Source organism: Rhinopithecus roxellana, chromosome 10 (assembly GCF_007565055.1).
Source record: "Rhinopithecus roxellana isolate Shanxi Qingling chromosome 10, ASM756505v1, whole genome shotgun sequence".
Lineage (NCBI taxonomy): Eukaryota > Metazoa > Chordata > Mammalia > Primates > Cercopithecidae > Rhinopithecus > Rhinopithecus roxellana.
Window position 1 is genome coordinate 136,468,928 of NC_044558.1, and position 26,635 is coordinate 136,495,562.

Here is a 26,635-nt window from a genome sequence, read left to right on the forward strand (position 1 = left end):
TAGATGTTACTTTCTTAGCACGATTGATTAAATAGGTGTGAAAGCACAAATACCCATTGAACAGTGGTGATGAGAATTGAACTCTAATTCCCTTCAGAACCTCTTCTTTATTGCTACTTGGATTGACTGCCTTAATCAAGTAGATGTTTGTGAATTAAAAGTGAGAAATGAGTGTTTTCTTTTGTTTTGTTATTTAATTTCAGCTTTTACATTTGAATATTTGGAAAAAAGGAAAAATTAGGCAAGTAGTACATCACTAACCACACACACACACACACACACACATACACACACACACACACACACATATACACACACACACACACACACACACACACACACATACACACATACACACACACACACACATACACACACACACACACACATACACACACACACACATACACACACACATACACACACACACACATACACATACACACACACACACACACATACACACACACACACATACACACACACACACACATACACACACACACACACACAGGTTGATCAGACTCTACACACACACACACACACACACACACACACACACACACACACACACACACAGGTTGATCAGACTCTACTTGCTATTTATTCATAGTGTGATGATTTCTGGACCAGAAGCATGGACCTCAACTGGAAACTTGTTAGAAATGTAGAATCTTGAGCTCCACCTTAGACCTATTGGCTCACAATCTGCATTTTAGCATGAGGCCTGGGTGAGTTGTTGAAGAAGCACTGTCCTCTAGCCATTCCTAAAAGAAGTAGAGGTAGCAAAATCTAATGGGAGAGAAGGAAGGCATATAATTGGGAAGAGAAAGGTGAATGCTGAGGTATATTTTCGAACCCTGTTTTCAGCCTGTGTCAGACCACTCCTCCTTTAAAAAGTTGTAAAGTAGGACAATAATAAACACACAGGACTTTTTTTGTTTTTAGGTATCTTAGAAATTCTATCTGAAACTCAAATGGGTGCCTCCAGCAGAAGTATGGTATTTTACACGCAACTACAAAAATCACCTAGGAAGGTTTTCCTCAGGCAATGTAACTGGACCTCACTTTATGGTATCCGGTCCAATCGGTGCTGTTTTTCTAAAAATAAAAATAAACTTTTTATTAAAAATAAGCATAACCATAAATACACAATGTTCTCTAGTTGCTAATTGAAACGATAATGCACAATTTAGTGTAAAATGAAAAAGAAATATCATTTGGTATCTTTTTCACTAAGTAGTTTTCAATTGCTGTTTAATCTAATTGCTTTATATCCATAGAAACAAAACTTACCACAAGCCTTTCCTTAAAGTCAAAATAGCCTTGCAGGGATATAGGACTTCAGCAGCGCTTTGAAGCTTAAGTACAATTTGGCAGACCACTTTCTTCTACTTGAAAGCAATACCTACATGCAAACCGTTCATTGTACACTCACAGCACTCCAAATATCCTAAATGCTCCCTACTGTTTCTGCTGGGCCTTTGATAGTGACACAATTAGCTTTTGGATACAGCCCCGATCATAAAAGAAAGCCCCTTCTTTACATTCACCCATCCAGCGGGCACCAAGATTCTCTGATGAAACTAAACATTCTGTCTCTCCTTTTTCCCTCCAAGACTCTGAGCTTACCTTGAGATTTTCCTGAGAATTGATTTTTAGACCAACTAAAATAAGTGTCTATACACTTTCCTTGCTTTTCTAGATACTTAAGAGATCTACTTTTAATGAAAGGAGACAGACCATTTTCCTCTGTTGAACATTTGTTTAAAAAAAAAATAGGGTTTAACATCAACCTACACAGTAGTTTCTCCACATGAAGACAAGGCTTGTTTGTTTGAAGAAGTCTCTATTGGTGCCTATTGAGATGGCAAATTATAAGGAAACAATTTGAGTATGTTTTACTTTATTTCAATATAATGATTTGCTTATAAAATACACGAGAGGAAGAAAAATTCATGAGGATATTTTCAAGATCAGAGAACTAACTCAGAAGTAGGATAGGGATCATCTCGCCTGAAGATAAAAGTTCTTAACCATATGAAGGTTAGAAATACGGCTTCCAGAGTTTACTACTTTGGTTCAATGCCTGCCTTCACCAAAACTATGTTGGCAAATTGGGCAAATTAATTATCTGTGTCTTGGTTCCCCCATCAGAACAATTTTTTAAAAACCACTTATTAGTGTTATCATGAAGACTGAGTTAATATGCACAAAGCACCTTAAAATACTTGGCATATAGCAAGCACTACATAAATAATCACTATTATTAGATGTAGTCTACCAGGTGGTAAAAATGAAACAATTTTCTTAACACACTTAATACTATATTTGCTTTCACCTGTAATTCTAGGCTTTGTGTAATCTACTTTACCTTTTTTTTTTTTAATATGACATTCTTGCCCTCAAGGAGTTTGAAGAATTTTAATTATCCACGCAGCAGTTATTCAGGTAATAGATGCATTCACCCTTTCTGGAATATGGAGAAACCAAGGAATTAATAGCATATCTGACTTAATGATGGGGGAAAAAATGTCAAGCCTTCTGCCCAGCCCTTTTGATGCTAAGCCAAATGTTCCTTCAGTCAAAATGTACTCCTTTTAAGCTAGTTCTCATCTGCTTTGACCTTCGGTTTTCAGCTTTTCTACCTTTTGGACATCCATTCCCACTACTGGAAATCGTCAAAAAGGCTTAAAAAGAGATGAAGGAAGCTTGTGTGTGGCTAACAGGGCCTGAACTAAACCAACCCACCTGACATAAATCCGAAGCATTCTCAGTCTTTTATTTCTTTATTTATTCATAAGAAGGTGGCCCGAGCTTAGTATAAGAAATATAAGAAGGTGGTCGGAGCTGGAAAAAATGAATCTTTGAGATGTGAAGGGACAAGATCTACATTGTTGTCTAAGAAAACTAACAGGATGGAAACAGAGAGGTGTCTTTATTCTCTCTGGGGATTCTTTGATTACTGGAAAAATTGAATTGCTAGGTGGCCACACTACTTTGGGCCTCTTGTTCTCTCTCCAAGGCAATTGTTCGCTGCAGCATAATCCACAGGCCCCCAAAGTCAACCTCAGCAAGTAGATGATACCCAAGAATGGTTATTGTTCCCCCCAAATCCCCCAAAATCTTGGTGCTCCCATGAAATGTATTCAAACTTCTGCCTTTCATGAATGGAGCTGGAAATCTCATCAGAACATGTTTCCCAGAGGGTATTTTTGAGACTTCTTGCTTCTGGTCTCAGCCAAGACCAGAAGAGATAAAGGCAGGAACTGGATTGAAGAGGAAAGGAGAGCAACATGCAGTTGGGGGAACGTTTCCATTCTTAGTCATTGATCCAATTAATATCTGGAGTAGAGGTTTCAGTTGGTTCAGGTTGAATCTGAAACCTTTCTATTGCAATATCATATATCAGGAACTGTACTTTGTAATCATGCCCCGAAAAGTGTAGCCAACTATTCCCTGGTACACTGCTGAGAGCTGAAATACTTGAGCAGGGAGGTGAGGCCTGTGCTCTGTCCAGGGTCTGGATGACTCCTGCTTTGTTTCCAGGCTGTGACGCTGCACCCTGATCTTTGTGCTTTCTTTGTCTATACAAACACCACAACCATTTGAAAAATGAGTATCTGCCTGGTTGTGAATTTGCGGGTGGCAAGTTCACAGTGTTGGGAAGAAGGCACCACTCCACTGGCAGTTTGGACTTACCCAAACACCTCAAAGTATGTTTCAAATAGCGTTGGGTTCGGCAAAACACTAAAGTATGTTTGGTCTGCATTTCTCTCTCCTTTTTCAAGGGAAATTTAATCCATATGTTTCTGATACATTTACACTTAACTCACCAAAACATTGTTTTGTGAAACCACTGGATGTCCAGGGCTCTTTAAGAGTTCTTTTCATGTAATTTTTTCAAGCTTTTTTTTTTTCTCTTAGAAACAGGAAGTCACATTTGTGCCAAAAGTTAAAAGAACCCAAACCTTAAAAAAAAAAAAAAAAAAATTGTAATTCTATCAGGAGTTCCAAATCCACAGGTTTCCAGGGGGGTTCTAAACTTGGCAAACCATTCCATGTTTTGCAAGCAGAAGGCCTATAAACAGAATCAAGAATTAGGCTCCACATTCAAGCCGTGAGCACACCCTCTTCTATCTTACACTACATGAGATATAAAATGCACTGAGCGAGGGAATTATAATGATTATGCTGCACATAAAAGAAAACCTTAAGTGCTTTGGTAGGACCATCAAAACCTGTGAAGGAAGATCTGAGCTTCATCCATGCCTTGGGGTAGATTTGACTGTTTCAAGTACTGAGTAAATTATAGGCTCCCCCGTACTCCTAAGTCCTGACTTTTTGAAAATAGAAAGTGAGAGATTTGGGCCAAAGGTGCTTTGTTGCTGCAGAGCTCAAAATGAAAACCAGGGCCAGGAGCTTCAGTTGCAAAACCTGGGGTTTATGGCTGCAAGGGGAAGAACAGTCTTTTTTCTCCCATGACTATAATTACTATTACTTTACATTAGGGTCATGCCAAGGGTACTGCTCCCAGGCCCTGCCTTCTTGCCCTCTTACTGAAGGCTTTATTTTTCTGCCCAGGGTCTCTAACTTAAGTGCGTTACAGACAAGTTTAGTCATCTGATTTCTCCCAAGAGTCATCAGTCCTCTGCCAGCATTGTACTTTAAGAATCTCATAAAAGCTACCTTCCTTTTACTGTATAAATATGACTTCTACAGTCACTCAAAATTAAACATTTTTCATAATGATATAGCACAACCATGTTTTTTTTTTTTTTTTTTTTTTCCAGTCTTGGGAAATCTACTCTCCTCTTAGGCCCAAAGTGAAGGAGAATCTACATCCCATGTGCCCTGGCTTCTCAACCCAATGACTTGAGCAGGAATCCTCACTCCAACTTCATCTTCATGCCTATGATGAATCCATGAAAGCTGGACAGAGAACTGGACTGAACTATCTAAGGTGACCAGCGAGAACTCTGAAGTTTCTTAGAGCTCACTCCACTGACCACTCCTGCAGCTTTAGCGGTAGCTCTTCCCCAGGCAGCAAGGAATAATCCTCTGTTTTTAGGATACAGTGCTATCAGTCCCTCCTATGACAGGAAGCAAGTTTCCCTTTGCTGTGTCTCATCCTCACATGGATACTCAGAAATACAGGTATTGTCCACAGAATGCTTCTCCATCCATCAGAAACCATAAATTCCCATGTGCATCCTTTTATTCAGCACATGAGTGATGGGCACCTTCATTCATGGCCAGGGAAAGCATCAACCTCTTTGTCAACATCATTCCTCATGTCCTCCAAAACTTGAATGCGCTAAAACAACTCCAGGACCACGTGCATGCTGAGTCTTATCTAGGTATGTGTGTATGTATATAACTCGACACACATGCCACACATATATACACATACACATATATCTTATATCACCAGATCCAGATTGCAGAAGCCACTGGCTGGGGAGGCAGCACTAGTAATGGGGAATGCTAAAGACAGTGCTCGGTTTTCTCTCTTGGCTTCACTCCCTACACACAGGGCGTCAGTGACTGCAGATGGAGAGGAAAGGCCCCCTTCTAAGACTCAAGGCACCTTCCTGTTTGCTTGGCTGCATTTGCACAATCTTTCTGAAAAATCAACGGTCTCCCCTTTCAGCCTCCCTGGGGGAAGACTCCAGCAGTCCATGGGAGTACTGTGTACAAGGTCTGTGAAATGAAAAAATTCACAAGAAAACAGTTTTGGCCCAAGCTGCTTTCTGTTAACCTTGGGTATGCACTTCTGATTTGAAAGTCGGAAAAAAGAAATGCCATATTGTTTCCTCTCAACTTCTCTTACCTTGCTTGGCATACATTGCTAGTTTAGACCACCTATCATGCAGACCTGCCCTGAAGAAAAGGCTCTCTGATGACAAGAAAATCCAGAAATTTGTGAAGCAAGAATGCTCTCTAATGGAAATTTGAAGGACGCTGTAATTTATAAACTTCTTTATTCTACCTGGTTCCCTATTTCAATCTAATTGGTAATAGCTCTGTTCCAAATTTTAGATCTTGAGCTCACAGTTAACAGTTATTTTCTATATGATTCTAAATACAGACTCTTTAAATGATTATTGCTTTTCTATCTCAGGTCCTGGATGTTATAAGCTGTGTGCCCAGAGACTCTTCAAGGTTATTCTGGTGTTCTATGCCATTCAAGCTTCCATATCCAGAAAACTATCTAACCATGTTATGATAAAACAGTGCCAAGAATGAAGAAAAATTGTTCTCTGGCTTGTCTAAATGTATATAAGCCATACATAGAGATAGTTCCTCTTGTTGCCTTCCCTTATATCTCTGTTTAAACTATTTTCTTTATTCTGTGCCTCTGATGATTGAGAGTAAGTTTAGTAAGTTTTCTGTGCTTAATTCATTTCAGATTTCAAGATGGAGTACCCAATTCTTTCAGGCTCATTTTCATCTGAGAAATTTCTATTTTATTTCATAAACGCATGTGTTTACCATTTAGCCAATTTCACATGGCCCAGAGCACCACTGAAGGCCTCTTGGTGATGCAATGTCACAGAGCATGAGTCCAAACCTAGTTGTGTCAGACAACATAGGAGGGTTCTGTTCAGACATGCTGACTGCACTTACTGAGAAAAACCCACATAGGCATTTTCCAGAAATACTGATGATTAGCTTAAATTGTACCGAGGATAAGGCTAAGCTCTCCGAGTATTACATATCCATTTCCTTGGTTAGTCAATTAAATAATTAATAGAGTGGTGCAGAGGCGGTAGCCCCGTCTTAAAGGCCTTCCCACCTATAGTTATTTAGCCATGATGATGGCTCATGCAGTAGTTGAAATCTAGCCAAAAGGACTTATTCTACATACCACCCAAGCAGAATCCCAGAATCCAGGCCATGGGTGGAACTCCAGAACATAAACTTCCGAGGGTGGGGTTTTCTGAGATAAAAGCAGCAGAGATTGGTGTTGGCAATTTAATGTCATTAGAACCAAACCACAGAGACAGACATTGCTGCCTACTTCTCTCCCACTGGGGTGGAAAATTGCTGTCAGGCCTATAGGTTGGTGGGTATTTAATTGACTTCTGACTGAACTAGTCAAACCTGAGCCAGTAGGAGTGTCTGCTCTACTCCCAGGATTTGGCTTGTGGTCTTGTTCCTGACTTTTGAGATTCATAACATTAAACCACTTGGGGCTGGGGGGACATGATTCCTTGAAAAGCCTACCATCTAATCTAGCAAGACCCATCCAGATTTCCTGCCAAAAGACCTCAAGCATCTAAAGCCAATGCTGGAGTCAGTGAAAATAAAAATTACAGTATCGGTGGAACCTAGTTACTTAATCGTAAGTACACGTAAGGAAAAAATGTGAATGGATCTATTTGCATTACCATCAATCACTCACTTGGCAAACCTGAGTCCATTGCTTGCCTAATCTATGCTATTGTACCTCTGTCTCTACATTGAAAATAATGATTTCTACTCAAAGGAGTGCTGAATGGTTAAGCAGACCAAGAACCTCTAAGTGAAAAGACTGAATATGGTTGGTCAACTTGAGGATGTGCTTTCCGTTACAGCTCTGGTCTTGAAAGCATAGTACTGAACCTGATATTCAGCATCCCATTATTGTCAATTTTTGTACATTGTTCCTGATCGTACGTAACAGGGAAGCAGGTGACTAGTTCTTGCATTTACCTGATTTTGTCCTGAAGGACATTACCCTCTCTTGATTTCTTCTGATGAAGATAAGTATCCTGTTGAAGATCATTCCAGAGTTGGAGTGACTTGCTTTTTAATGAAATAATTCTTGTTTAATCTTTTGCAGGATTTTTCATTTAGGAGACCCTGTTTAAAACTCCACTTTAGTTTCTAAACAACTTTCTAGCAAGATAAACCTTCTGAACTCATTATTCAAAAGCTCAAGTATCTATGACTAATCCAACACCACATTCTGTCATGCTTTTTGGTACATTTTGGAGGGCTCAGACTTCATCCAAAAATCTCATCTTGCTGAGATAGGAAATTTTGCCGAGATAGGAAATTTTGCCTCTCACAGTTTATTCCACTGTATTCAACATTTCCCCATCTCTCTGTATTTTCAGCTATAAATGTATCAGGCAAGGAAACATAGTAACCAGCAGGGAAAAGTTGTAGCAAGCTGAGAACCCATTTTGGCTGAGAGCAAACCGAAACCTCCTTGATCACTCTGCTGGGCCTTCCTCTGCACTGGAGTGAAAAGCCAAGACGCGCACTTTGAGGGATATCCTGAGGCTCTATCAGTGAACAAGTCAGGCCCTTGCTCTGGCTAAGGCCTCGACTCCTAGATCAAAGTCGAAGGTAAAGGGCAGTGAGCAAAGGGGGCATAATGCAAATGCAGTGCTCTAGGTCAGAAGTGCAGGCAGATTGACTGAATTATGTGTGGACTCAGGACATGAGAAGCTACATATGGGCGGCCTGGCCTCAGGGGTACATAATGAACTGTGTGGCGAGATCCTTATATGACCCCTGCCCAAAGTTGACTCAAACTGTTCCAACCAAATGTTATTCATCCTTCATTTGTAAGAGTGACATAGTTACTCACAAACTCCTAGAGGCCTGGAGTTAATCAAACTTCAGAAAGAGACCGAACAAAAAAAAGTATTCAAGAAATACCTGGTGATTGTCAATAAAACTTACAGTGGGGAGCCCTCCAGTGGCAATTGGGAAAATTGAACTCTGATCAGTTTGGGCACCAGTTAGTCTCTTAGAAAAGGTATAACCAACATTACAGAATTACCTATTAATAATACCCAATCATGTGATACCATCTAAGCTTAAGCTGGAAAGTATCCTGAAAAGGGAGAAAGGGAATCTTGCTATCCTGAGACTTTGAGTCACAGCCAAAGATAGAAAGTTGGCGTTGCTGTTGGACCTCTGCGTTGGTTCTGGCTATGACTCTTGCAATGCAAGGTGCGAAATCTTGGACCCTTCCTGCTCCATCTGTCCTCTCAGTTCCCTTCTCTGTTCCTCTGCTGCAGCACTGTCATAAAGATGTAATGAGATACAGGAGCTGGCCAACTCACACACAGAATGTGTCCTAAGAATGCTAGTTCCAGACACCTTTCCTAAGATCATAATTTTTAGTTGTACCATGCTTTAGACCTTAAAAAAAGCAGATTTGGATTGTTGTTTACTTCTGTAATTAAATGCTTTACTCCAATTTGCTTCATGACTGAGTTTTGCACTTCTTTGAATTCACTAACTGATGTCTACTTATTTACATGGTTAACACTGGTAAATATTGATTATATTCAGCTACTTTTTAAACGAATATTTCCTTAGGGTCTAATGTTCCTCAGATACTTTGATTGGAATTCACTTGCATCCTGAGCAAAAAGATTAAGTTTCTCTCTCTCTTTCTTTCCCCACTGAACTCCCCATTTAGCAAAAATAAATAAATAAATAAAAATTAAAATTAAAAAAATCCTTACCTATCTCACCTAGGGAGGATGGCCTAAGATAATCATTCCACACTCTTTATAAGAACCAGTGGACAATAAAGAAATAAAATTAACCTTGTGCTATGAATGCTGAAATGTTTCCACTCATGAAAAGTCCCTTGCTTCATATTTATCACTAGACACTATGAGGAGCTATTATGAGTTTTTTAAGCTCAAAATTATGTTTCAAATATTTCCATTTCTTAAGTCTTTTCTATTATTTCCTAGCAGTGGTGAGATAAGATGAGGACACTCTGAGAGTACCAATGAGCAGAAATATGGCACACACAACTATCTTGATAAAACGTTAACGGAATAGGTAAAAGCAGTGAAAAGATATAAAGAGGAAAGAAAGATAAAGTAGCAAGATGTAAAATACAAAGCAATTCTGAAGATTATTGCCCAATCCCTGCATATTAAGCATTTGATGCTAGAGACCTTGAGTAGAACTCATTAGGTAAGTATCAGACCTGGCATAGCATGAAACAGGTCCAAGTTCAGAGGCTGTAGGATGAAAAAGAAGAAAAAATATGAGCCAATGTGACCAGAATGCCCTGGGGTCCAGAATGTCTTCATATGTATTATTGAAATGTGGCAGATTGTATTTTCCAACGATGGTCATGGCACTATCCCCCATCTCACCTAATCTTCTACAATATGACCTTGTCATCTCCCATTAAGAGGTGGAGTCAAGGCCGGGTGCAGTGGCTCATGCCTGTAATCCCAACACTTTGGGAGGCCGAGGGGGACAGATCATAAGGTAGGGACATTGAGACCATCTTGGCCAACATGGTGAAACCCTGTCTTTACTAAAATACAAAAAGCCCGGCATAGTGGTGCAAGCCTGTACTCCCAGCTACTTGGGAGGCTGAGGCAGGGGAATTGCTTGAACCCCAGAGGTACAGGTTGCAGTGAGCCGAGATCACGCCACTGCACTCCAGCCTGGCGACAGAGTGAGAATTCGTCAAAAAAAAAAAAAAAGAGGTGGAGTCAAAGTCCCCTCCCATTGAATCTGGACGGGCTTATGACCACTTCTAGTAATACAGTACATTAAAAGTGACACTGTGAACTTCCAAGTCCAGGTCATAAAAGAGAATGCAGCTTCCACCTTGTTTGCTAGAACCCTTGCACTTGGAGCCCTTAAACTTCCATGTGGGAAATTTGATCACCCTGACACTGCCGTACTGGAGAGGCTGCATGTCAGTGCTCTGGCGAACTGCAGCCATGTGAGTGACCCATTTTGGACAGCAAGACAATTGAGCTCCAACCAACATCTGACAGCATCCACATGAGTGACCCTCAGTGAGAACTACCTAGGAAAACCCTGCCTGCTTATGAGTGAGAGCATGTGGTGTTTGGTTTTTTTGTTCCTGTGTTAGTTTGCTGAGAATGATGGCTTCCAGTATTATCCATGTCCCTGCAAAGGACATGATTTCATTCCTTTTACGGCTGCATAGTATTCCATGATGTCTATGTGCCACATTTTCTTTATCCAGTTTATCATTGATGGACATTTTCAAGTCTTTACAGTTGAACAATGGGAACACATAGACAAACGGAAGGAAACAACACACACCAGGACACAGGGAGGGGAACAACACAGGGGATGGAGGGCAAGGGGAGAGAGAGCATTAGGACAAATATCTAATGCATGTGGGGCTTAAAACTTAGATGACAGGTTGATAGGTGCAGCAAGCCACCATGGCACATGTATACCTGTGTAACAAACCTACACATGTATCCTGGAATTTAAAATAAAATAAAAAATACATAAACAACAACAACAACAAAAAGAAAAATCCTGCCTGAATTCCTGGCCCACAAATCAGGAGCACAATAAAACGGTTGTTTTAAACTGCTAAGTTTTGAGAAACTTGTTATGCTGCAATAGTATTCATTACAATATGTGAAGGTGGTGAGTTATTCCCATTTTGAAGATGAGAGTGGACTTGAATAGTGCTAAGTTCTCAAGATTTATACAAAGGTACTTTGATATGTAAGTCCTGCTTAAATGACCTCCTGGACTACAAAGATCACTTGTGGTGAGGACAGTGTGTGAGGAGGATCTTAGTATAGGGGTGAGGAGAAAAAGAGGGCTTTAATTCACATGACTAGAGAAGGCTCCAGATTAGGTGGTGACATTTGAGCTTGATTTTGAACAATAGGGTGGATTTTGTTTTGAAGAATAAATGTCATAAAGAAACAGAGATGGAACTGGGAAGTGTTTTTTTGCGACAGTGAAGTCTTTAGGCAACTGATTATTAGCATATTTGGTCATTCATTTTTTCCTATCATCTAAAGTTAAGCTGACCATCAGCAGACCAGCTGACCAATTCCACAAGGAAGACCAACAAGCCCTTGAAAATGCCCACAACTACCAAGGGAGGCTCCCCTTGCAAGTCTCCAAGGCTGAGATTTCTAGGGTTTTAAAAAAGATCTGTAGTATGAATTATATGACAAGTATTTGCAACTGTCCTTGGAACACTCAAAAAAGTGCTAAAGAATTATCATTTCTACTTTGTGTTTGGTATTTTATATGCTAAATGCTTGTTTACAATGTAGCAGAAATCAACCTGGAATCAATGACAAATATTATTTATATCCCAGGACCTGATATCTGAGATATCCCAATTGTTGTTTTGGTTTTAGTTTTTAAGATAGTGGTTTCAAAATTCAAGGCAATCTCTGTTGTGTATGTGGCATTTTAACTTTTAAAAGTAATTACTTTTCTTTCCTTTTTCCTTCTCTCCCTTGAAAATACCCACTTTACTAGTTATCAGTTTACAGCCATATTCAGGATAATCAAGGAGGCATTTTATTTTAAAGTATCAAAAGAAACATTACAAAACAGAATTGTAAAATGCATGAAAAATAAGTGAAGATCACTAATGAAAAAAATTGTTTAGATACCATGGCTTATAATGCCTATGTTATAACTGAAACTGTTCCTTTTATACAATGACAGTAACTTGGAAGAAAATACATTTAACTGGGGAGGAAAAAAATCTAAATACAGCTGATATGTCTTGGAAACCACTACCCTAAGAGCCAAAGCTATCTGAAAATTCACCAACTAAAGTAGTTCTGTTCAATTTGGTAGCTACTAGCCACATATGGTTATTTAAATTAATTTAAATTAAAAAAAACTAAAAATTTAGTTTCTCCATTTCACTAGCCCACTTCAAAAAACTAAAAATTTAGTTTCTCCATTTCACTAGCCCACTTCAAGTACTCAGTAGCCACAGGCAGCTACTGGTTACCGTGTTAGATAAGGTATGTATCAAATATTTCCATCTTCACAGAAAATCCTATTGGACAGCACTTTTCTAGAAATATAGCTATTTCCCTTGGTCAATCTTCAGGCAACATGTGGGAAATGGTTTGAAATAGAAAGAATCCAATAATTCTTGAATTGCAATGCACTATTTATTTGCTGTGTGGGGTGGGGCATGTAAGTGCCACAAAAAAAGTCCTTATCTTATATTAACTTTGGAAGAGGGGTTGGTAAGTTTGAATTGTGACTATAAACTTTTATTCATTTTGAAAATTTCCATCAATTTTTGGTTTGTGAATGAATATCTGAATAAACTGCTAACCCAATAGACAGTTTTGAATTTGGAGGGCATTTAGAAATTATAATTTTATATCACATATATGAGATGAGTATTTGTTCATAGTTTCCCCTAAATCTGCCCAGAAAACAAGTAAAAAATTGAAAGGCAATAATTGTTTTTTTCTAAAATTAACACTAACATTCAATATATAGACCAAGTTGTTGCCTTCTTTTGTAATTCATCTTTCTTCACTAATAAATTTTATTTATTCATTTATTAGGTTGGTGCAAACAAAATTGCCCTTTTTGCTATTATGGCAGAGATAATGGAGACTGACACATAGATATTTGCCAAAGTATCTTCGTGTCAACCTCCATTATGGCAAAACCTGCAATTAGTCTGCACCAACCTAATACTCACTCAGTGAATGTTTGAAGAATTCTTTGTAAGACTTTTTAAAACAATAATTTCCTTTTTCAAATTTTGCCAATTCAAAAGAGAACGACCAGGATGAGGAAACCATGGTAAGTGGAAGCAACTGAAAGAAATGGGACTATTTTCTTCTGCAAGAAGAGTCCTCAGGGAGCACAGTGCTTTCTCCAAACATGAGAAGGACTTTCCTGTGGAACAGGATGAGACTCGTTTTTGATGGCTCCACTGGAAAAGAGAGATCAATGTAGGAAAGCTACAGAGAAATGACTTGAGATCAATGTGAGTTCAAAACTGGCTAAAGATAGAATAAATTGCTTCAAAAGAAGTGAGTTGCAAGTCACTGAGACATTAAAGCCCAAGTTGAGTTTGTCAGAGATGTAGTGCAAGGAATCCAAAGATCAGATATGTAATTTCACAACACCCTTTGGGGTTCTTTTGATTCTGACCTTCTATGATGCCAAGGCTTTAATCTGCCTCACAGAAGTCTTTTGAGATATAATAAATTGTTTTATGATGTTCATTAGTAGTGATTTTTTGCCTAGGGCCAATATATATAATTGTTAATATTTGCAGATTCAGCTTTTCTCTTGATAAATTCATTTATATCTAGTCACTCTGCTCATACATCAAATTTAACAAAAATGTATTTGAAATTATAAATGATGAGCTTTTGACAAGTTATATTAATTACAATTTTAAATCAAAAAGTGGAATGAGCCACAGATTCAACTCACATTAAATTTGATACCTCTAGAAAGATTACCACACTTGGTCTATTTTCTTAAAAAGTTATCAAGGGTCCAGCAAACTGATTGGTAGTATACAGATGAGCTGCATGAGCAAGATGAAAGACCACATTCATTTAGACAGAAGAAAAATTGCAGTGTTATTTGAAATATTGCTGATGCCAGAAATTATAGACTTGAAATTATTACAGTATCTTTATCTCTGTTTTCTACATAACTACATAACTTTATCACAATATCTTATGGTGATGGTTTTCTCCATTCTGTAAATAATACAGAAACAATTTCTGTTTCACAATTGAATCAGAATTCAGACTTGAGATCACGGGTAAATCTTGGAATGTTCCAAGTTTTGTCAGAATCTATCAAATCTGTTAAAAGTTATTTTGAAACAAACATGCTGACAGAGGAGAGGAAAATGTCAAGCAACCAAGTTGAAGCAGAGACATTCCATTTAATTAATGAGTGTCATCAGAGCCTCTGTCTGAGTTTCTTAATATTCCTGTCTGTGCAGTGTATTCACTCACTGACATGAGCCATGAAACAAACTGTGATCTATGTATTTTCATTATTTCATAACTAAATGGGCTCATGTTAATAATTTTTATAGTTGATTGTTAATGAAATCTTTTATCTTAGCTGTCTTTCATCAGAAAGGAGGTTTTAAAGCTTTTTTCTTCTTTTAAGCACTGGTAATAGAGAAGTAGAATTAAACATATAAAAGCCCATCAAAAGAAGAGTGTAATTAAAGGCAGCTATATTGTCCTGGCAATTTTTTAAATGAAGCTAAACAAAATAGCATTCCATTTTGATTGTGTAACACATGTAATCAAAGTGCCACTAACAACATTCTTAATTTAAATGAACAGTTTCATTTAAACTTTCATTGTGTCCTAGGGGTTTCTTTTCATCTATGGCTAAAGAGTATACACTTGGGGAATATTAGTCTTAATTTGAAAAGCTGACAGAATAGTCTTATAAAACTTCTCTTGGATGTTATGAAAGCCTAAAATAGTTTCTCATTATTTATATAAAAGCTTCCACAAAGGGATTCTGATTTTTCAGTCCAACTCCTTTTAAGTTACTTGTCTTGGTGGTTATAATTTGGATATTTGTCCCTCCAAACCTCATATTGAATTTTATCCTCAATGATGGAGGGGGTTGCCTAATCGAAAGTGTTTGGGTCATGGGGGCAGATGCCTCATGAATGGCTTGGTGCCATCCTCATGGTAGTGAGTGAGTTCTCACTCTATTCTTTCCTGTAAGAGTTCCCCTGAGACGTGATTGTTAAAAAGAGCCTGGCAACTTCCTCCTGCTCTTGCTTCCTATCTCACCATGTGATCTACACATGCTGGCTCCGCTTGGCCGCTCCCCTGAGTGGAAGCTTCCTGAGGCCCTCGTCAGAAGTAGATGTTGGCACCATGCTTCTTGTACATCCTGCAGAACCACGAGACAAATGAGCTTCATTTCTTTATTAATTACCCAGCCTTGGGCATTCCTCTATAGTAACACAAACAGACTAAGATGTAGGTATTTCTTAAATTTTAATCCTTTGACGATTTGCACCAGAATCTTCAGGAAGTCATGTAAAAATGCCAATACCCAAATTTTGCCAGAGATCCTGATTAAGTAGAACTCTATGAGGTAGAGACCAGGAGTTAAAAGCCCTCCCTCCAAACAATTTTTAAGTTATCTAAAATTGAAGAATCTTTTCTCTATTAAAAATTAACATGATTTTCATTTTCACAGAGATGTGGAAACTAGGACTATATTTACCCTCCCACCTAAAAAACTACCTTTTAAAAAAGATAAAATATAACAAACAATAGTTTTCAGACATTAAGACATCAAACAGTGCAGTGATCTCCAAGAGATTGGATACAAAATTAGATGATCCCTATGATGACCCCAGCAAGGGTTTCTAGGTCTCTGCACAGGGAAGGAAAATGCAGGAATTGCCCAGTCATCTCCCAGAGTAGAACAGATAAGAACTGGGAGTTTGGAAATGTCCAGGAGGCTAGAGTATTCAGGCAAAGAGTCAGAAAGGAGAGGCCTGCACAGACAAGAAGTCCCCCAAAGGAACAGAATCCCACCCTCATTTCTTCAGCTGAGTACTGAGCATGACATGCATGTGAAGAAATTGCCCAAGGCTGGGGAAAGAATTACCTGAAAAAACAGAGGGGAAAATCTTACACAGTTTTATGATTCCAATTACATGACATTCTGGAAAAGGCAAAACGATGGAAGGAGTAAAAAGATCCATGATTGCCAGGCCTCCAAGGGAGGAGGGAGAGGTAAATATATAAAGTACAGGACATTTTTAAGTGAATGAAATCATTCTATATGATATTGTAATGGTGGCTGCATGACATGATGCATTTGTCAAACTATAAAACACTAAGCATGAACAATAATGTAAAGTATGAACTTCAGTTAACAATCATGTATTGATATTGGTTCATCAATTGTAACAAATGTGCCACACTAAAGCAAGAAGTTAGTGATCGAAATAACTGTGCTGAGGGAGAGGGATCATATGGGAGCTCTCCGTATTATCTGGACAAATTTTCTGTAACTTGAAGATGCCCTACAAAATAAATCTATTTTATAAATAGCAGACATGCAAAGCAGAAAATGCAACCCATAATGAGAACTAAAATCAATCATGCAGAGTCTCAGAAATCAGACAGATGATAGAAATAGTGGACAAGGCTAACAAGGATACTCATAACTCTACTCTGAAAGTTCAGGCAGGTAGAGGAAGTACTGAGTATGTTAACTAGAGACCTGGAGAATATAAATAATACCAAAAATCTATCTTTAATAATGAAAAATACGGCGTCTGAGGCGAAATTGGATAACAAACCCACAGATACAGGAATCTCAAAAATGAACCCCAATTATCAGAAACACAGAGAAAATGGTACCACGGCACATTATAATCAAATTGCTTGAAAGCAATGAAAAAGACAAAAATCTTAAGAGGCATGATGGGGGGGACATACATACAAAGAATCAACTATACTAACAATAGCAGACTTTTCATTAGAACAATGCAAACCAGAAGACAATAGATCAACATCTTTAATGTAGGAAAGAAAAACTACTGATCTGAAATTCCATACCAGAAAAAATGTCTTCCGAAAACAAAGGTTATATATAATCTTCATAGATGTTTTAAAAAGTACCTGAAATAACCCATCATCTGCCAACTCACAATGAAATAAATATTAAAGGAAGTCTTCAAACAGAAGGAAAATGATACAAAATACAGATCTGGATCTACACCAAGGAATGAATTGTACCATAAGTGGTACATATGTAGTTCAAAATACATTTTTCCTATTACTTAAATATCTTTAAAATGTAATTGTTTGTATTGTGGGTTTGTAACATGTTGGTAAAGGTAAAATGTATGGCAGCTATAGTGCAGAGGGTGGGAGGGAAGAAATGGAAGTAAGTTGTTGCAACGTTCTTACATTACATGAGAAGTAATGTAATAGTAGTTTGTTAGATTGTAAAAATTGAAGACTCATAATACAAAACTTAAAGAAACCACTGAAAAAAGAAAACAATGAGTTGTACTGAATAAACTAATAAAGGAGATACAATGGAATATTAAAAAATACTCATCACCTAAAAGAAGACTAAAAAGAGTAAAAGAGGAAAGGAAGAGCAAATGAGACAAACAGAAAACAAATAGCAAGATGGTACATCCAAACATATGGATCATTACATTACAAACAAATGGTCTAAAAACTCCAATTAAAGTTGGAAATTGTCAGAATGGATTTAAAAAAAAATCAAGATCCAACAATATATTACTTACAAGGAACCAACTTTAATTACAAAGATATTAAAGTTAAAACAATGTAAGAAGATATACCTTGGTAATATTCATCGAAGTATAGCTGGGATGGCTATAGTAAAGCAGATTTTAGAGGAAAGAATATTATCAGGGTCAGTTAGTGAAAAGTTTATGATAATCCTAAAAATATATAATGAATAACAGAGCTTCCCAATACAAACAGTCAAAATGAAGTAGAAGTAGAAAGCCACATGTACAGTCAGCAATTTCAATACTGTACTCTCAATAATTAATCAAATAAACAGACATGAAATCAATAAGAATATAGTAAACTTGAACAACCTTATCAACTGATTTGATTTATGGCCATTGACAGAATACTCCACAAAACAATGAGAGAATACATACTCTTATCAAGTGAAGATGGAACACTTACAAATATAGTTCATATTCTGGGCCATAAAATGACTTTATAAATTAAAAGGATTGAAGACACACCTAATATGTTTCCAACCACATTGGAATTAAATTTAAAAATCAAAGCCAGAAAGATCTCTGAAAACTCCTCAAATACTAGAAAACTAAATAATACTTTTTTAAATGTACAATGGGTCAAAGGGAAAAAAATAAAAAGAAAGTTAGAAAGTTGTTTTACTCTCAATGAAAATAAAGCCATGACATAATAAAATACATGGAGGTACAAATAAAGCACAGCTTAGAGAAAAATTGATAGCATCAAATTCTTATGCTAGAAAAAAGGAGAAATTTTAACTCAATAATTTCACCTCTACCGTAAGAAACTTTGGGGGAAAAAAACAAAAAATTAAACATGAAATGATTAAAAGAAAAAATAACAGTAAAAGCAGACAGAGGTCAGTGGGATAGAAAACAGAAAAAAAATAGAAAAATGTAATGAAAACAAAATCTGTTGTTTGGGGATCAATAAAAGTGATAAATGTTGTAATAATTAATTTTATGCATCAAACTGACTGGGCCATTGGGGTGCCCAGATAAAACATTATTCTGGGTATGTCTATAAGAATGTTTTAGGATGAGATTTACATTGAAATCAGTGAACTCAGTGAAGTAGCTTGTCCTCCCCAATGTGAGTGAGCATCATCCCATCTGTTAAGGGTCTGTATATAACAAAAAGTGGAGGAAGAAGAAACTGACTTATTTTTTCCTGCCTAACTGCTTGAGCTGGGACATCTCATCTCATCTTCGGTGCTTAGGCTGGGATTTATACCAGTGGCCTCCCTGGTTCTCAGGTCTTCAAACTTGGACTGAATTACACCACTGGCTTTCCTGGGTCTCTAGCTTGCTGATGGCAGATTGTGTGACTTCTTGGCCCTATCTCTGAATACAGTTACACTGGGAGTTAGGGCTTCAGCATACAAATTGGGGATGGGGAGGTACAATTTTGGCGATAACAAGAGAAAAAACCATATTACTAATATTTGTAATAAGAGAGTTGAAAACACTACAAACTCTTTAGGCAATAAAAGTATATTAAGGAAACATCATGATTAACTTTGTGATTTACACATATGTATATATCCTTTTGGTTCTCTTTTTCTGAAAAACTGTCAAATACAGGCTTCTAGTTAGTATGATCAAGAAATAAACAAAAAAGGATATATTGCTGTGCTTGGGCTTTCATAACAGAATATTATAGATTGGATGACTTACACAACAGAAATTTGTCAACTTAGCTCTGGAAACTAAGATCAAAGTGATCAAGATCAAAGTGCCAGCAGGATTATTTCCTATTAAGACCTCTCTCTTTGGTTTTCAGATGGCCACCCTCTCACTGTATCCTCATATGGCCATTTATCTATTTACATACAGAGAGAGAGAGAGATTTGGAATCTCTTCCTTTTCTTACAAGGACACCAGTTTTATCAGATTAGAGTCCCACTCTTACATCTTCATTTAATTTTAATTACCTCCTTAAAGGCTTTATCTTCAATTACATTCACATTGGGGGTTGGGGCTTCAACATGTAATGGGGAGGAGGGACACAATTTAATCTACAACAATCCACCCTCTGTCCCACAACCCACATTCATGTCCTTCTGACATCCAAAATACATTTACTCCATTCCAAGAGTCCCGAATCTTAACTCATTCCAGTATCCACTCAAAGTTCAAAGTCTCATCTAAATATCATCTAAATCAGGTATGGGTGAGACTCAAGGTATGATTCATCCTGAGTCAAAATTCCTCTCTAGCTCTGAACCTATGATTCTTGTTTTTGCAATGGTGGGGCAGGCATAGGATAGGCATTACTATTCCAAAATGGAGAAATGAGAAAGAAGAAAGGATGATGAGTCCTGAGTGAGTCCAAAACCTAACAAGGCAAATTTCATAGGCTCTGAGGCCTGAGAATAATCTTCTTCGGCTGGATGTTCTGCCCTATGGGACCACCGGGGTGACAGCCTCATTTTCTCAGCCCACAGGGGCAGTGGCCTCACCTTCTTGGACATGAGTGGTGATCTTGCCCCTGAAGCCTCACGTAGGAGCAACCTGACCCACTGAAACCAAGGAAGAGGCCACACCCTCTGAAACCAATGAGGAGACAGGCTGTGTGCTCTGGGCCTGTGGTAACAGTAGCAGTGCTGCCAATCTCTGAATTGCCCTTGAGGTCATTCTTCCCTTTTCTGGAAGGGTAGGGCATGTTCACAGCCAGATAGCTCTGTTGTTCCACTCTGGCTTCTGCTGAGATGGCTGATTAAATCCATGGGTCATCTCTTTTATGCAGTGATTGTACAATTACACCCTTGGTGTTCTCCTCAGAACATACTTTCTCATTTTTTTGCAGCATAGAGTAAGAATTTTTAAATATTTAGAGTCCAATTTACTTTTGCTTAACAATTTCTTCTTCAAGTCTCTCTTCCTTCACATTTTACTATAGGCAGTAAAAAGAAGTCAGACTGCTTCTTCAACACTTTGCTGAAAAATCTCCTTAAGTAAATATCCAAGTTCGTCAAATTCCATTTTCCCAAACATGCTAATTCATAATTTCGAGTTATTTGCTACTTTATAACAAAGACTGCCTTTTCTTCCAATTCTTACCTCCTCATTCCTGTCTGAATCCTTACTGGAAAGACCTTTAATATTCACATTCCCACCAGTGCTTTGTTAATGATTATATATGTATTCTCTAAGTTGACAGAAGCTTTCTCCACAGCCTTCTTGCTTGCACTCTGAGTCCTCACCAGAATCACCTGTAATGTCTGCATTTCTAGCAGCAGTCCCTTCAAGACGACTTGGGTTTTTTCTAGCATGCACCTCAAGACTCTTTTAGCTTTTACCCCAATGCTCAGTTCCAAGGCCACTTCCACAGCAACACTCCACACCAGGGGCCAAATCTCTATTAATCTGCACTGGCTGCCATCCAGAATTCCATAGACTGGGTGGCTTAAACAAACAACAGAAATTTATTTTCTCAGTTGTGGAGGCTAGCAGTCAAAGATCAAGGTGGCAGCAGGGTTGGTTTCTGGTGATGTCTCTCCCCTTGGTTTTCAGATGGCTGCCTTTGCTCTGTGTCCTCACATATCCTTTTATTTATGGAGAGAGAGAGATTAGGTATCTCTTTCTTTTCTTTAAAGGTCCTAGTTGGCAGGCCAGACACGGTGGCTCACTCCTCTAATCCCAGCATTTTGGAAGGTCGAGGCAGGCAGATCACCTGAGGCCAAGAGTTTGAGACCAGCCTGGCCAACATGGCAAAACCCTATATCTAATAAAAATATAAAAATTACCCGGGCATGGTGGTGCATGCCTACAGTCTCAGCTACTTGAGAAGCTGAGGCATGAGAATCGCTTGAACCCAGGAGGCAGAGATTGAGCCGAGATCATGGCACTGCACTCCAGCCTGGGCAATAGAGCAAGACTCTGTCTCAAAAAAACAAAAAAACAAACAAACAAACAAACAAAAAAAAGACCCACAAGGTCCTATTGTATTAGAGTCTCACCCTTATGTCCTCATTTAAGAATCTCCTTAAAGGCCCTATCTCTGAATATAGTCACATTGGGGTTTAAGGCATCAAAATATGAATTCAGGGAGTATAATTTAGTTCATAACAAGAGAAGACACATATTACTAATATTTGGAATGAGAGAGTTGACAATGGTACAGATTCTTCAGATATTAAAAGGATATTAAGGAAATATTATGATTAATTTATGCCAATAAATTTGATAAATTTTAGGAAATGAACAATATTCTTAAAAATCTGTTTCTTGTGAAGGATTATTAAAGTAGAAAATTCTACAAAATTAACCAAAATATTTCTAAATCTAATAATTGAGTTTAACAAGTTTGCAAGATACAGAATCAATATTTTCAAATTATTATACTTCTACATAGCTGCAAAAAAATTGGAAATTTGTTTTTTAAGAAGCATATCATTTGAAATGGCATTAGAATATAACATATTGTGGAATAGATTTGACATAAGTTGTATAAGACTTCTACATTGAAAGTTAAAATATATATTGGTATGAAAAAATTTAAAAGACCTAAGTAAATGGATAAATGTACTCTGTTCATAAAATCCAAGCAGATATTTTTTGTAGAAATTTACAAGTTGATTCTTAAATGTATATGTGAATGCTAAAGAGTTAGAATGTCCCAAATAACTTTAAAAAGAAAAACAATTTTGGAAGACTTATACCTCTTGATTCCAAGACTTATTTCAAAGCTATAGTAATCAAGATAATGTGGCATCAGCATAAAAACAGACAAATAGATCCATAGAATGAAAAATCATTCAGAAAGGCACTCATACATATATGGTCAATTGATTTGGGACAAAAGATACTAGGCAATTCAATGGGCCCAGACAATCTTTCAGCAAATAGTGCTGTAACAATGAGCAAACCACATTCAGACAATGAACCTCTATTCTTACCTTCATCAATGTACAAAAATTAACTCAAAATGGATGCACCTATTAAAGCAAAATAAAACAGAAACTGAGCCTAAAAAATTCCTGAGCAAATAATTCTGTGTTTTAAAGATCTTAACTTTGCTTTTATCAAAGACTTAACTCTGATTAAATTGTAAGTATAAACAAAAGTTAACTTGAGTCATTTCTGATAAAAGCTTGTGTTACACAGAACTAAAACTTAACCCCAGTCAATCATAAACAACCAACTAATATATGATTATGTGATAAGGAACTTTCCAATAAAGTACCTTTAAAATAAGGAACTTTCCAATAACGTACCTTTAAAAGGCAATTTTGTAAAACAATTTCTTTATTTTGCTTTCGTGTTTTGCCATAAATACTTGCCTCTGATATTTTGTCATTGGAACTCTGAGGATTTTGTAGTCTGATGTTCCACAGTTCATAAGTTGCTTCTTACTTAAATAAACTCTTTAAAATCTATTGTGTCTCAGATTTTTCTTTAACAAACCTAAATAGAGAAGCTCAAACTATAAACCCTCTAGAAGCAAACACAGGAGAAAATTCTAGTGACCTAGGGTTTGGTAAATATTTCTTTAATATGATAGAAAGCAAAAGACTTTAAAATAACAAATCAATACACTTGAAGCTTTTGCTTTTCAAAAGAAGCTTTAAGAAAATGAAAAAAAGCCAGGCATGCTGGCTTGTCCATGTAGTCCCAATCATTTGGGAGACTGAGGTGGAAGGATCCATTGAGCCCAGGAGTTCGGGGCAGCAGTTACTCTCCAACCAGGGTGACAGAGCAAGACCCCATCTCAAAAAACAAAACATTAAAAAAATACGAAAAAGCCGGAGAAAAATATTTTCAAAACATATTTTAAACAAAGAATTTGTATCTAGAATATATAAAGATCTCTTACAACTTAATGAGAAGACAACCTGGTTTTTTAAAAAGGACAAAAGATTTGAGCGAATATTTCACCAAATAAGATTTATGTATGACAAATAAGTACATGAAGGAATGTTCGACATCCCTATTCATTAAGGAAAAGCTAATTAAGAGCGCAATAAGATACTACTATACACCTACCAAAAATGTTAAAATAATAGACTGACCTTACCAAATATGAACGAGGATGTAGAACACTTGGTTCTTTAGTCCACTGCTGGTGTGAATGTAAAATAGTACAACAACTTTGAAAAACCATTTGACAGTTTCCTTTTCTGTTTGTTTTGTTTTGTTTTGTTTTTTGTTTTTTGCTTTTTTCTCTGAGACGGAGTCTCACTCTGTCGCCCAGGCTGGAGTGCAGTGACCGGATCTCAGCTCACTGCAAGCTCCGCCTCCCGGGTTCAAGCCATTCTCCTGCCTCAGCCTCCCAAGTAGCTGGGACTACAGGCGCCCGCCACCTCGCCCAGCTAGTTTTTTTGTATTTTTTAGTAGAGTCGGGGGTTTCACCGTGTTAGCCAGGATGGTCTCGATCTCCTGACCTCGTGATCCGCCCGTCGCGGCCTCCCAAAGTGCTGGGATTACAGGCTTGAGCCACCGCGCCCGGCCGTTTTGTTTTGTTTTGAGACAGGGTTTCCGTCGCCCAGACTGGAGAAGCTGGAGTGCAGTGGTGCAATCACAGCACACTGCAGCCTTGGCCTCCCAGGCTCAAGCGATCCTCCCACCTCAGCCTCCAAAGTAGCTGCAGGCACACACCAGCATTATCTGGCTAATTTTTGTATTTTTTTGTAGAGATGGGGTCTCTGTATGTTGCCCAGGTTGCTCTCGAACTCCTGGGCTCAAATGATTCACCCACCTTAGCCTCCCAAAGTGATAAGATTACAGGTGTGAGCCACTGGCCCCCGGCATGGTAGCTTCTTAAATAATAATAATAATAATAATAATAATAATAATAATAATATCCAGCTATTCCACTTAGTGGTATTTACCTGATGTAAATGAAAATATATTTTTCTACAAAGATTTGTACATGAATGCTTATAACAAATCTATTTGTGTTACCCCAAAACGAGAAATAACCCAAAAGTTCATCAACAGGTGAATGGATAAACAAATTGTGGTATATCCAAACATTACAATTGTAGTTGACAATAAAAATAACAACCAATTGATACCTGCAGCAACACATATGCACCTCTCATAATTATCCTTAGTGAAGCGAGCAAGATGAGGAGAGAGTGAAAGTGAGGGGTTGCTATGGGATGTGAGAAAACTTTATGGTGATAGACATTATCTTGATTGTGGGAGTGGTTTTACAGATATACATATATTTATGTAGCAAAACTGGAAAAAAATGCACAAATACTGCCCCCCCTCAACACAGCTAAGTTGATGTAATCACTTTCTCTAAAATTTCTCAAAGCTTTTATTCACCATTCTCCCATCTGGACTATCCTTCTTCTTTTGCTTTTCTGGATTTGATTCTTCTTCCAAGATTGAGCCTAAATTCCATTTTCTCCATAAATTTGGCCAACAGCAGCTACATTGATTTATTCCTTTTTTGAACTCTTTTTTTTTTTTTTTTTTTTTTTTTTTTTTAGGACGGAGTCTCACTCCATCTCCCAGGCTGGAGTGCAGTGGCGTGATCTCTGCTCACTGCAACCTCCACCTCTGGGGTTCAAGGGATTCTCCTGCCTCAGCCTCCTGAGTAGCTGGTATTACAGGTGCCCACCACCACTCCTGATTAATTTTTTTGTATTTTTAGTAGAGACAGGTTTCACCATGTTGGCCAGGCTGACCTCAAGTGGTCCACCCGCCTCAGCCTCCCAAAGTGCTAGGATTACAGGCCTGAGTCACCACGCCTGGCCTGAACTCTGGTAATGTTGATGAACTGTACAGTGTGTGAATTAATCACACTTTTACCTGTGACATTCTTCTATTGATCTTTTGAATGACTAAATGTCTGATGTTTTTCTTGCCTGTGGATTATCTCCCCAGTTAGATTATAAATTTCTTGAGAGTTAAGGTCGCATTTTTTATCCTGCATTTCTTGTGTGAAATTGTTTGAGTGTGTGTGTGTGTGTGTGTGTGTTAAATGCATTTTTTCTTTGTTACAGCTTGCTTGTATAATTATCCAAGTAAGTTATGTAATGTAGTTATTTATATCTTAAACCTACAAAAATGCTTTGCATAAGGAGGAGCTCCCTGTCATTAAATTTTACATCTCTTGCAAGGACCAAGTTTTATAAGTTACTGCATATGCGTTGAGTGATTTTTTTAAATGCTAAATACATCATTTCCCTAATGGGTAACACCTTATGTTCATACAACTTTTCAAAATATGTTGCTTTAACTGACCTGCTGTTACATGCCGGTAATATAACTGAACGTCACAGTCATAATGTTAAGCAAAAGAAACCATACACATATTATATCATTTCATTTATAAGATGATCAAGAAGAGGCAAAGCACTATGGTGATAGGGGTTAGAATCGTGGTTATATCGTGGGGCCATTGACTGAGGAAGTTAATATTCTATGCCTAGGTTGCTGAAATTGTGTGTGCGTGTATGTGTGTGTGTGGTAAATACATTTTTTCTTTGTCACAGCTTGTTTGTATAATTATCCAAATTAAAATTATGTAATATAATTAGTTGTTTATGTCTTAAATCTATTTTAATCTGCAGGTTTCCACTCCATAACTGACCTTAAAATGCATATTGCAGAAACTAGATTGTTTGTCCTGTGACTTTCCCA